General features: G+C 47.9%; 1 long non-coding RNA gene across 1 annotated transcript; it reads right to left on the bottom strand.

The window, feature by feature from the left end:
- Positions 1-243: 243 nt before the first annotated feature.
- On the bottom strand, positions 244-9,984 carry LOC110146740 (uncharacterized). Its single transcript, XR_002316628.2, has 3 exons — positions 9,898-9,984; positions 2,826-2,918; positions 244-2,337 (listed from the first exon to the last, which is right to left on the bottom strand). It is a non-coding gene; the product is annotated as an uncharacterized lncRNA (long non-coding RNA).
- Positions 9,985-10,523: the final 539 nt, after the last annotated feature.

Genomic DNA, 10,523 nt, shown 5'->3' with positions numbered 1-10,523 from the left:
CCTGAAATGAAGATTAAGGGTGTGGCTGAACAACCATTTGATTAGAAGATCATGGGTACAACTCCAGGACTTAATCAGACATCTCAGCAGAAGCTAGAAATGGAGATAGGATTACAGTCATGCCTCAGTATCCACTGGGGGCAGGGAGGGGGCAAGTTCCAGAAACCTCACGTTTAACAAAATCCAAGGATGTTCAAATTCCTCATATAAAATGACACTGTATTTGCATATAACCTAGGCACATCCTCCCATACACTTTAAATCATCTCTAGATTACTTGCAATATCTAATACAATGTAAAAGCTATATAAATAGTTGTAAATACAATGTAAATGCTATGTAAAAAGTTACCTGCATGTGGCAAATTAAACTTCTGCTTTTTGGAACTTCCTGGAATGCTTTTTGCTGTTGTTGTTGTTGTTTTGGAACTTTTTTTTTTTTTAATACTTTTGACTTGTGGCTGGTTGGAACCTGGATATGTAGAGGGTTTATTGTATACAATGACACTGCCCATTTGAACTACAGGGGACAGAAAAAACAAGATGAAATGAAGGAAAACTGCTGGACTTCTTTGATGAGCCAACGGGGCTGGATCATAGAGGTGTTTGACTGTGAGCATGCCCTATTCTCCAGGAAAAGGAAAGATGGACCCCAAAGGCAATTCAGAGGTCATCAGAACCACCCTCAAAATTTCAACAGGCCAGTTAGCCCCTGACTGAAGCCTAGGGGCCAGGACTGGCTTGTGGGTTCAGGACAACCTGTGGAACCTTGGGGCCATGACCCTCTCGGCAGAGCCACAGAAAAGGGACTCCTGGCCCAGTGGGTCTGGAAGGCAGGGCAGTGAACCAAACAGGACCATCCTTGAGACTGACGATCTAGTGGCGCTTCCCTTGCCAAGTTTTGACTTGCTTGGGATCTGTTACTCCTTTTTCCCTCTTCTGTTTCTCCATTTTGGAATGGAAATGTGTAACCTTTGCTTGTAAGCACATCACTTGTGGATTCACAGGTTCACAGCTGGAGAGGAACATTGCCTCAGGATGAACCCTACCCAAGTCTCACCCACATCTGATATTTAGGTGAGACTTTAGACTTGATGCTGGAAATCAGTTAAGGCTTTGGGGGCTGTTGGAAGGGAATGAATGCATTTTTTTATGAGAGGACACACATTTGGCGGGGGAGCAGGACTGGAATGTTATGGATTAAGTATTTGTGTTCTGACCAAATTCATCTGTTGAAGCCCTGATGGGATGGGATCTGTACGTAGGGCCTTTGGAGATAATCAGGTCACAAGGGTTAGAGTTCTTGAGACGGGGTCAGTGTCTTCACAGGAAAAGAGGTGGTAGGAGCTCTCTTTCAGCCTGGTGAGCACATGGCAAGAAGGAGGCTGTCTGTAAGCCCATAAGAGGGCTGTCACCAGAACCCAACCAGGCTGGCACCTGGGTTTGAACTTCTAGCTTTCAGAACTGTGAGAAACAAATTTCTCATGCTCATGCCACCCAGTCTATGGTATTTTGTTATGGCAGCCACAGAGGATTAAGACAGTTCTCATCATCTGTTAAAGGAACTATCCCTGAAGATACAGTGCTAATGGCTGAATTATTATCCCTCAGAGGGACACTTGAATCTTGGGGTGTAAACCCAGTCCCCGAAGAAGGAAGTGCGCCTGGTGTATTTAAGGCAGAAAGGAGGTGCTGCCACCTCCTGAGAGACTCGCTCCCTCATCAGACGGCAGCCAACACACCCCTCCACCCACGCCCGAAGATGGTCCTGGCTCTGGGTTCCGAGGCCTTGCTCTCTGGGAAGGAGCCTGATCCATCAAGATGCCAGGGTATGAAAGTCCGCGAGGCAGGAGTGTGCCATCCTCACAGCCTCCTTCTGGCTGTAAAATTAGCCCTGCCTGTCTCAGGGAGCCATCTGGCGGGTGGGAGGAGCAGGGAGTAGGCTCTGACCCTGCTGGGGATGCCTGGCTCAGAGACAATGAGGAAAGTCATCAAGCGGCTTCTACACGCTTCCTTCCCCGCAGTTCCTGCGTTCGTATTCCGGGAGAAAGAAAAGGCATTCTGGTGATGACAGCGGGCCCTGCTAGGGGAAGAGCAAGGCTGCTCTTGGAGGGGCTGGATCTCTGGGGAATCCACGGTCTCCCGAGCCCCACGGGCCTTCCTGGAGGCTGAGCCTCTTTGGTCCCTTGTTCATTCCGCATCTCCCAGGGGTGCCCTGGTGTGTGAGCTGAGGGGAGACAAAGATGTGCAGGAAAACACCCCCTCTCCTGCCAGGAGCCCACAGCCTGCCGTGGGAGTCAGGATCGCAGCCAGTCATCACCAAAGGCTGTGTGGAGTCCTGTGAGAGAAATGGCAGAACAATGGCACTGTGAGGACACGCAAGGGTGGAAGGAAGTCTTCCTGACCCTCAAGGAGGGCTCCCGAAGGAGGTCACATTTACACACCATACATCAGAGTTCAAAGGTAGAGACAGGGTGGTCTGGGAACAGCTGAGGGGCTTAGGATGGGCTGGCAATGTACAGACCAGACACCCAGGCGGGGCGAGGTCCTAGTGGGCCTGTGGGTGGCACCGTGTGGTTTGGATTTTATTCCAGGTAGGTGTTTATCCAAAGATTTTCAGCAAAGGCAGGGGTAACCTCCCCAGAGAGGGATGGCATGCCCTTACCTGAAGCCTGGGCTCTCCCAGGAAGGAGCTGCGGGGTGCAAGCCCTTAGACCCTCCTCCTGGAGCCTGGCTGAGGCTGGTGGCCAGGGTCTTTCAAGTCCAGCCCAACCCTGACCGGTCTCTGTGTGGGTTTGGCCCGTATGTGCTGCCATGATCATATACCTTCGAGTCATTCGGGAAACCTTCGGTTCAGCTTCTCCGGTCATGGCTCAGGGTTTGTGATCTTAACACGTGAGAGTCCAGGAGTAGATGAATCTTGAAAGAAGAAATCATTAGGTCATACTGAGAAACTCACAGCGCTCCCTGCCCCATGTGAGGCTGGGGGTTGAGCCAGAACTAGGTCCTGGGAGGGTCCCAGCCCTGACTCTGCCCAGTCAGGGCCTCAGGCTCTCGGACAAGGCATCTGTGTTCCTCTTTCTCTCCTGAGAATGTCTATAGGAAAACATACATACGCAGGCATGGAGCCCGGGCCACATACACGAGTCACAACCAAGGAAACAGGCTGCCACTTTCCCTGCTCTGCGTGTAGGGACTCTTGACGTCCTGCAAACAAATGAACCTGACTTTAACTCCATTACCAGGGCTAATCTGTCCCACCCCCTCCTGCCTCACACAGGCCATGGGCTCATTCACTAGGAATGGTGTGTGCACTTTGCCAACTGCTCTGGAGGGCTCCGTTATGTGGTGTGTAGTGACAGTTCACAAGGGAAAGGGTGGGGGGCAAACGGCTAAAGGCCAAAGCAGTTCCTCTCCACCCCTGCCCGCCCCCCACCACTCACTGACCCTGTGGTGAGCTCAAGGCCACAGCAGCATCTTCCTGGGCTGTGCCCATTTTGTCTGCAGCCCCTCTGGGTTTACAGGAGGGAGAAGAGGGAGTCTCAGAGAAGAGCTCAGGTTAGATTGTCTAGGGCAGTGACTCTCAACCTTCAGGTACATCAGAGTCCCCTGGAGGGCTGGGAAACTCAAGACGGCTGGCCCCACCCCGGAGCTTTCTTCAGTTTTTACTGGCGTATACTCGATCTGCAATGGTGTGTTTAGCTTCCGGTCTACAGCAAAGTGAATCAGTTAAACATAAACATACATCCACACTTTTTCAGATTCTTCTCCAATACAGAGTATTGAGTAGAGTTCCTAAAGGAGATCAGTCCTGGGTGTTCACTGGAAGGGCTGATGTTGAAGCTGAAACTCCAATTCTTTGGCCATCTCATTCGAACAGCTGACTCATTGGAAAAGACCCTAATGCTGGGAAGGATTGGGGGCAGGAGGAGAAGGGGACGACAGAGGATGAGATGGTTGGATGGCATCACCGACTCGATGGACATGGGTTTGGGTAGACTCCGGAGTTGGTAACGGACAGGGAGGCCTAGCATGCTGCGATTTATGGCGTAGCAAAGAGTCAGACACGACTGAGCGACTGAACTGAACCTGTGCTATACAGTAGGTCCTTATTAGTCATTTATTTTATATATAGTAGTGTGTATATCAATCCCAATCTCCCAATTTATCACCCCCTCCCCCCGCCACTTTGCCACTGGTAAACACAGCCATGAAATTAAAAGATGCTTACTCCTTGGAAGGAAAGTTATGACCAACCTAGACAGCATATTAAAAAGCAGAGACATTACTTTGCCAACAAAGGTCCATCTAGTCAAGGCTATGGTTTTTCCAGTAGTCATGTATGGATGTGAGAGTTGGACTATAAAGAAAGCTGAGCACCAAAGAATTGATGCTTTTGAACTGTGGTATTGGAGAAGACTCTTGAGAGCCCCGTGGACTGCAAGGCGATCCAACCAGTCCATCCTAAAAGACATAAGTCCTGGGTGTTCATTGGAAGGACTGATGTTGAAGCTGAAACTCCAATACTTTGGCCACCTGATGTGAAGAGTTGACTCATTTGAAAAGACCCTAATGCTGGGAAAGATTGAAGGCAGGAGAAGGGGACGGCAGAGGATGAGATAGTTGGATCGCATCATCGACTCAATGAACATGAGTTTAGGTAGGCTCTGGGAGTTGGTGATGGACAGGGAGGCCTGGAATGCTGCAGTTCATGGGGTGGCAAAGAGTTGGACATGACTGAGCAACTGAACTGAACTGAAACATAAATTTGTTTTCTACATCTGTGACTCTATTTCTGTTTTGTAGATAAGTTCATTTGTACCATTTTTTAAAATTCCACACATAAGCGCTATCATATTGATATTTGTCTAGGGAAGGTCTGGGTGGGTCTCAGACTCTCCTTTCTAACAAGCTTCCACGTGATGCTGATGCTGCTGGCTGGAGGCCCACACTTGGAGAATCACTGGTCGAGCTCCTTACCTGGTACCTTCCTCACAGGTAATGCTGGAAACACTACATCTGTGTGTTCCTCTTAGATGCCTTTGTCCAGTTCCCACTCTCTACTGTTTTCTTTTCTTGTCTGTTTGACCTCTTCCTGGACTGTTAGTCCCTAGAGGGCAGGATCTGTGTCTTAATTACCTGTGGATTTCCAGAAAAATCTTAGCAGTACTCAAGCTGCTTGGAGAGCAGTGGGTCTCTCTCTGGGAAGAAGTGGCATGGAGGAGGGGTGGGTCCCAAGAGGCACTGTTACTTTTTCACTCTATATACTGCTACATTGTTTGGAGTTTGAAAAGGAGAATGATTTGTGTGTTACTATGTGATTAAAAAATTATGTCAAGAGAATGAAAGTACAAGTCATAGACTGGGAGAAAATAATTATAAAAGACATCTGATAAAAAATAAAACTGTTTCTGAAATGCACAAAGAACTCTAAACACTCAAAAATAAGCAAAGAACCCAACTAAAAATTGGGCCAAAGACCTTAACAGATGCCTCATCAAAAAAGATATTCAGATGGCAAATATGTATATAAAAATATGTTCCACCTCATCCTCCTACACTGTTGATGGGAATGTAAGTTGGGGCAGCCACTATGGAAAACAGCATGGAGGTTCCTCAGAAGACTAAAAATAGAATTACCATATGATTCAGTAATCCCCTTCCTGGGAACATACTCAGACAAAACTCTAATTCAAAAAGATACACACACCCCTAAGTTCAGGGCAAGACTATTCACAACAGCCAAGAGATGGAAACAACCTAAATTTCCATTAAAAAATGAAGGAATAAGGAAGAGGTGGTACATATATGCAATGGAATATTACTCAGCCATTAAAAGGGCAAAATAATGCCATTTGCAGCAACAAGGATGCAGTTAGAGATGATCATATCCAGTGAAGTCAGTCAGAAAGACAAATACCATATGTCACTTATATGTGGAATCTAAAATACAGCACAAGTGAACCTATCTATAATACAGAAATAGACTCACAGAAACAGAGAACAGACTGGCTGGTGGTTGCCACGGTTGGAGAGGAGATGGATGGATTGGGAGTCTGGGGTTGGAAGATGCAAAATGTTATATTTAGAATGGACAAACAACATGGTCCTAATTCACAGCATAAGATATTCAACAGCCCGTGATAACCCATAATGAAAAAGAATATTAAAAAAGAACATATATACATATATTACTGAGTCACTTTGCTACATGGCAGAGATGGGCACATTGTAAGTCAACTATACTTTAATAAAAAATAAATATGTTACACCTCATACCATCAGGAAAATGCAAATTAAAACAAGAAACTACTACTGCACACCATTCGGATGGTCAAAATCTGGAACACTGACAATACCAAATTCAGGCAAGGATGTGGAGAGACAGAAACTCTCATTCATTGCTGGCGGGGATGCAAAATGGTACAGTCTCTTTGAAAAGCTGGTTGGTAGTTTCTTACAAAACTAAACATACTCCAATCATACAATCCAGTAATCATGCTCCTTGGTGTTTACTCATAGGAACTGAAAACTTATGTCCACATAAAAGTCTGCACATGAATGTTTATAGAGGCTTTATTCGGAATTGATGTCCCTCAGTAGCAACCAAGATGCCCTTCAGTAGGTGAATGGATAAGTAAACTGGTACATCTAGACAATGAAATACTATTCAGTGCTAAAAAGATATGAGCTATCAAGCCATGAAAAGATGTGGAGGAAACTTAGATGCATATTATTAAGTGAAAGAAGGCAATCTGAAAAAGGTACCTACTGTATGTTTCCAACTTTATGACATTCTGGAAAAGGCAAAACTATGGAGATAATAAAAAGATCAGTGGTTTCCAGGGGCTTGAGGGGAGGAAGGGATGAATAGGTGGAGCACAGAGGATTTTTAGGGCAGCGAAAATGTTCTGTATGCTACTGTAATGATGGATACGTGCCATTATATCAAACATTTGTCCAAACCCATAGAATGTGCCACACAAAGAGTGAACCCCAAGGCTAACTGTGGACTTTAGGTGATAACGATGTGTCAGTATAAGTTCATCGGCTGCAACAAAGGCACCTCTCTGGTGGGTGATCTTGATAATGGGGAGGCTCTGCACACGTGGGAGTACATGATAAATCTCTGAACCTTTCCTTCAGTTTTGCAGTGAACCTAAAACTGTCCTCAAAAAAGTAAAAAAAAAAAAAAAAAAAAGGAAAGAACGCATAAAGGACCAATCCTTTGACTAAGGCATCCTCTCTAAAGATACTAACTCTGCTATCCCACACCCCCGCTGAGTCCGAAAATGTATCTAGCTAATAGCATTACTAAGCGCCAGGTGCTGCTAAAAGACTTTTAAATACACAGACTTATTTAGTCCTCAGAACCACCACATGAAGTGGGTACTTTTTATTAGCCCCCATGTGGGAAAACTAAGGCACAGGGATGTTAGTTACCTTATTCAAGGTCACTTGTTTAATTAGCAATGAGGCTGACATTCAGCCCCTGCTGGACTAATTCTGGGATGTGTCTTGACCTCTAGGAGGGCTGTACCACCTAAGTTATGGATACCTGGAGGATGGTCAAAAGGTGGAGTCATATTTATTCACACCTAACCCACTTTCTTCTAAAGAAGATTTGAGGGAACTGCTACCCTGGATTTTGTTATCCAGAGCGTACATTGCATAGAAAAGCTACCTTTAATTAAATTTCTGCTAGAAACAATACAGAAACATAAGCTTAAGCACAATGGCTTACTGCCCCTCCCCCCTCCAAAAAAAATATCATCAAAGTAAATTGATCGTGGCTTCTGAGAGTTCCTGTTCATACTGGTCTCTCACTGGCTACTGGCAGGCAAGCAGCAGCAGGTACCAGAAGGAGAGGAAATGTTTATGGGGAGGGGGCAACTTTTAAATACAGAACATTCTCTACATTAACTTTTTTTTTCCATGCATGGAGAAAAGAGCTGTATGATTTGACTGGAGCGGAGGAACCCTTGGCCCCGCTCTCAGAGACCCCGAGTTCTTTCTCAGTGGAGCCTGAAGCTAATGGACTGGAGGCCTTAACAGGAGCTCTTCCTCTGAGCAGCTCAGGCCCCATCCAGCCAGAGTCAGCAGTCTTCAGCAGAGAGAGAGAGGGGAGGAGCCTGGCTTTGCTCTCTCTTTTCTCTACAAATGCCCTCCAGGTGATCCCACTGTGCGGCAGGGGCTGAGAACCACCAGGAAGGCCCCCTACAATTTTAAAGTTCTAATTCTCACTCTAAAATCCCTCGGTTTTTTTTTAGCAGTACTGTGTGTTCTTATCCTCTCCCACAGCCCCCAAGTCCTTGCCCTGCCTTTCCGGGGGGGCGGTGCTGGGTTGGCTTGGAATTTAATCACCTCCTTGGAACCAGCGCCCAGCTCCCCAGGGGGCTGCTTGTTCACCTCCGGTGAGGCCAGTGGGTTTATTTATGGTTTCTGATTTTATTTATTTCCCCGCCTCAGAGCTGTTCTTCTGCATACAGAGAACTTGGGCTGTCTGCTGCCTGCCGGCCCAGGGCCGCCGTGAGCAGGGCCAGGATGGATGGCAGAGTTAGTCCAGCCCATTGGCTGAGAAGCTGGTTGCCTTCTTGGGGTGATTTATGCCATGCGGCAAGGCCCTGCCTGCACCCAAACGTCTCCCCCACAAGCTTTCCCAGCACAGGGCTTTGGTGGGGGGGGGGGGCTGTGCCTGGAAAATTCTGTTCTAATTCGGAAGGTTCAGCTCTGCCTATTTATTCTTTTGCTTGAGCACCAGCCCAGGAGAGTGTCAGCCAGATCTTGTTTTAATGCAGGTTTACCCCCTTCCCCCACCTTCTATTGCCAAGGACCAGTCTGGAAGGGTGGGGTGGGGAAGGTCTGCATTGGAGGTGACAAAGAGGGGACAGGCCCATCATTCATCCCCGACTTCTATTTTTCCTGCTGTTAATACCTCACTTTCCACCCACTCCTGCCCACCCCCTCCTACCACCCTAACCAGGGTTCTGCCAAGTAGTGGGCATATCAGGCAGGATCTAAACAGGAAATCAGAAATCAATTCAAGTCCACAGTGGAGGGAATGTAATGCTGGGGCCTGGTCACATAGACACTGAAGGAGTCAAGAGTCAAAAAGGGCAGGAAAGCAACTTAGAAATTGTTGTGGTTGTTTAGTTGCTTAGTCATGGCCTACTCTTTTGCCACCCCACCCCAAGTACTGTAGCCCGCCAGGCTCCTTTGTCCACCGGGATTCTTCAGACAAGAGTACTGGAGTGGGTTACCATGCCCTCCTCCGGGGATCTTCCCAATCCAGGGGTCAAACCCATATCTCTTATTTCTCCTGCATTGGCAGATGTATCGTTTACCACCGAGCCACCTGGGAAGCCCAGCTTAGAAATTAGCAGCATCCAGAAGCCATGGTCAGCTCTGAGGCTGGGGGGTGGAGGGGAGGGATGAGTGGCGGGAGAAAGGGGAGGGTGTGTGTTGGCAGAGCCTGGAAGCTGGTGCCACCAGGAGGACAGCTGGGATGACCCCCGGGCAGGGAGAGAGGGGCCCAGACCCCGCGGCGTCTTTCCTGACCTTGTGCTCCCAGCCTGGGACATGAAACCCCGCTGACAAGGAGTCTGGAGAAGGCAGATGAAAAACCGGGGCAAGGACTGAGCCTAACAGGCCCAAGACCAACACAACGGGATCGCCAGACCACCCTGCACCTGCTGCGAGGCCGCCAAAACCCCAGGGCTGGTTGGGGGTTGGACCCAGGCCTCCGCTGACCGCCGCAAGGCTGGGACCTATATCGTGGGACTTTCCCTGGACCGGATATAGCAGGCTTCTAGCTCTGGCCCGCTTCTTTACGACCAAGAACTGCCTTGAAGGCAGATGGTGGAGGAGAAAGGGTTGACTGTGGTGATGGAGGACTCACCGAGCTTCTCGTTCTGCGCTCTGGCCACGTAACTCCTTGCAGGAGAGTCAAGCCCATGCGCTCACTAGCCTGTCTCCTTCTCTGAGCCCCGGGCGAGGCTGCATCTCCCAGCCTCCCCTGCGCCCAAGCGGGGCCCACGTGACCAGAACCAGCCAATGGCGTGTGGGCAAGAGCCTCCCGCGTCTCTTCCAATGCAAGGCGTTTGAACGCAGGTGTGACGGTCTGCGTTCTTGTTTCTCTGCTGCAGTCACCTGGAGGCTGGGGCGTACGGAACACGATGCCACAAGACAGAAACAGCCTTGATTCCCGTCCGGAGGATCACACAACCTACGATGGAATGTGTGTGTGAGAAAAATCTTTATTGCATTAAGATACTGAGATTTGTGACTACTGAGGACATACTATATAGTAGAGGGAACTCTACTCTCATAAAGCTCTGTGGCGGCCCCGATGGGAAGGAAGTCCCAAATTGAGGACATATATGTATATGTATGGCTGATTCATTTTGCTGTACACTCGAAACTAACCCAACATTGTAAAACAACTGTACTCCAATAAAAATTAATTTTAAAAAAAGATGCTGAGATTTTGAAGGGTTTTCTTATTTTTTAACCACGGCATACTTG

The sequence above is a fragment of the Odocoileus virginianus genome, chromosome 27, assembly GCF_023699985.2.
Source record: "Odocoileus virginianus isolate 20LAN1187 ecotype Illinois chromosome 27, Ovbor_1.2, whole genome shotgun sequence".
Taxonomy (NCBI): Eukaryota; Metazoa; Chordata; class Mammalia; order Artiodactyla; family Cervidae; genus Odocoileus; species Odocoileus virginianus.
This window is presented reverse-complemented; position numbering and strand designations above follow the sequence as displayed.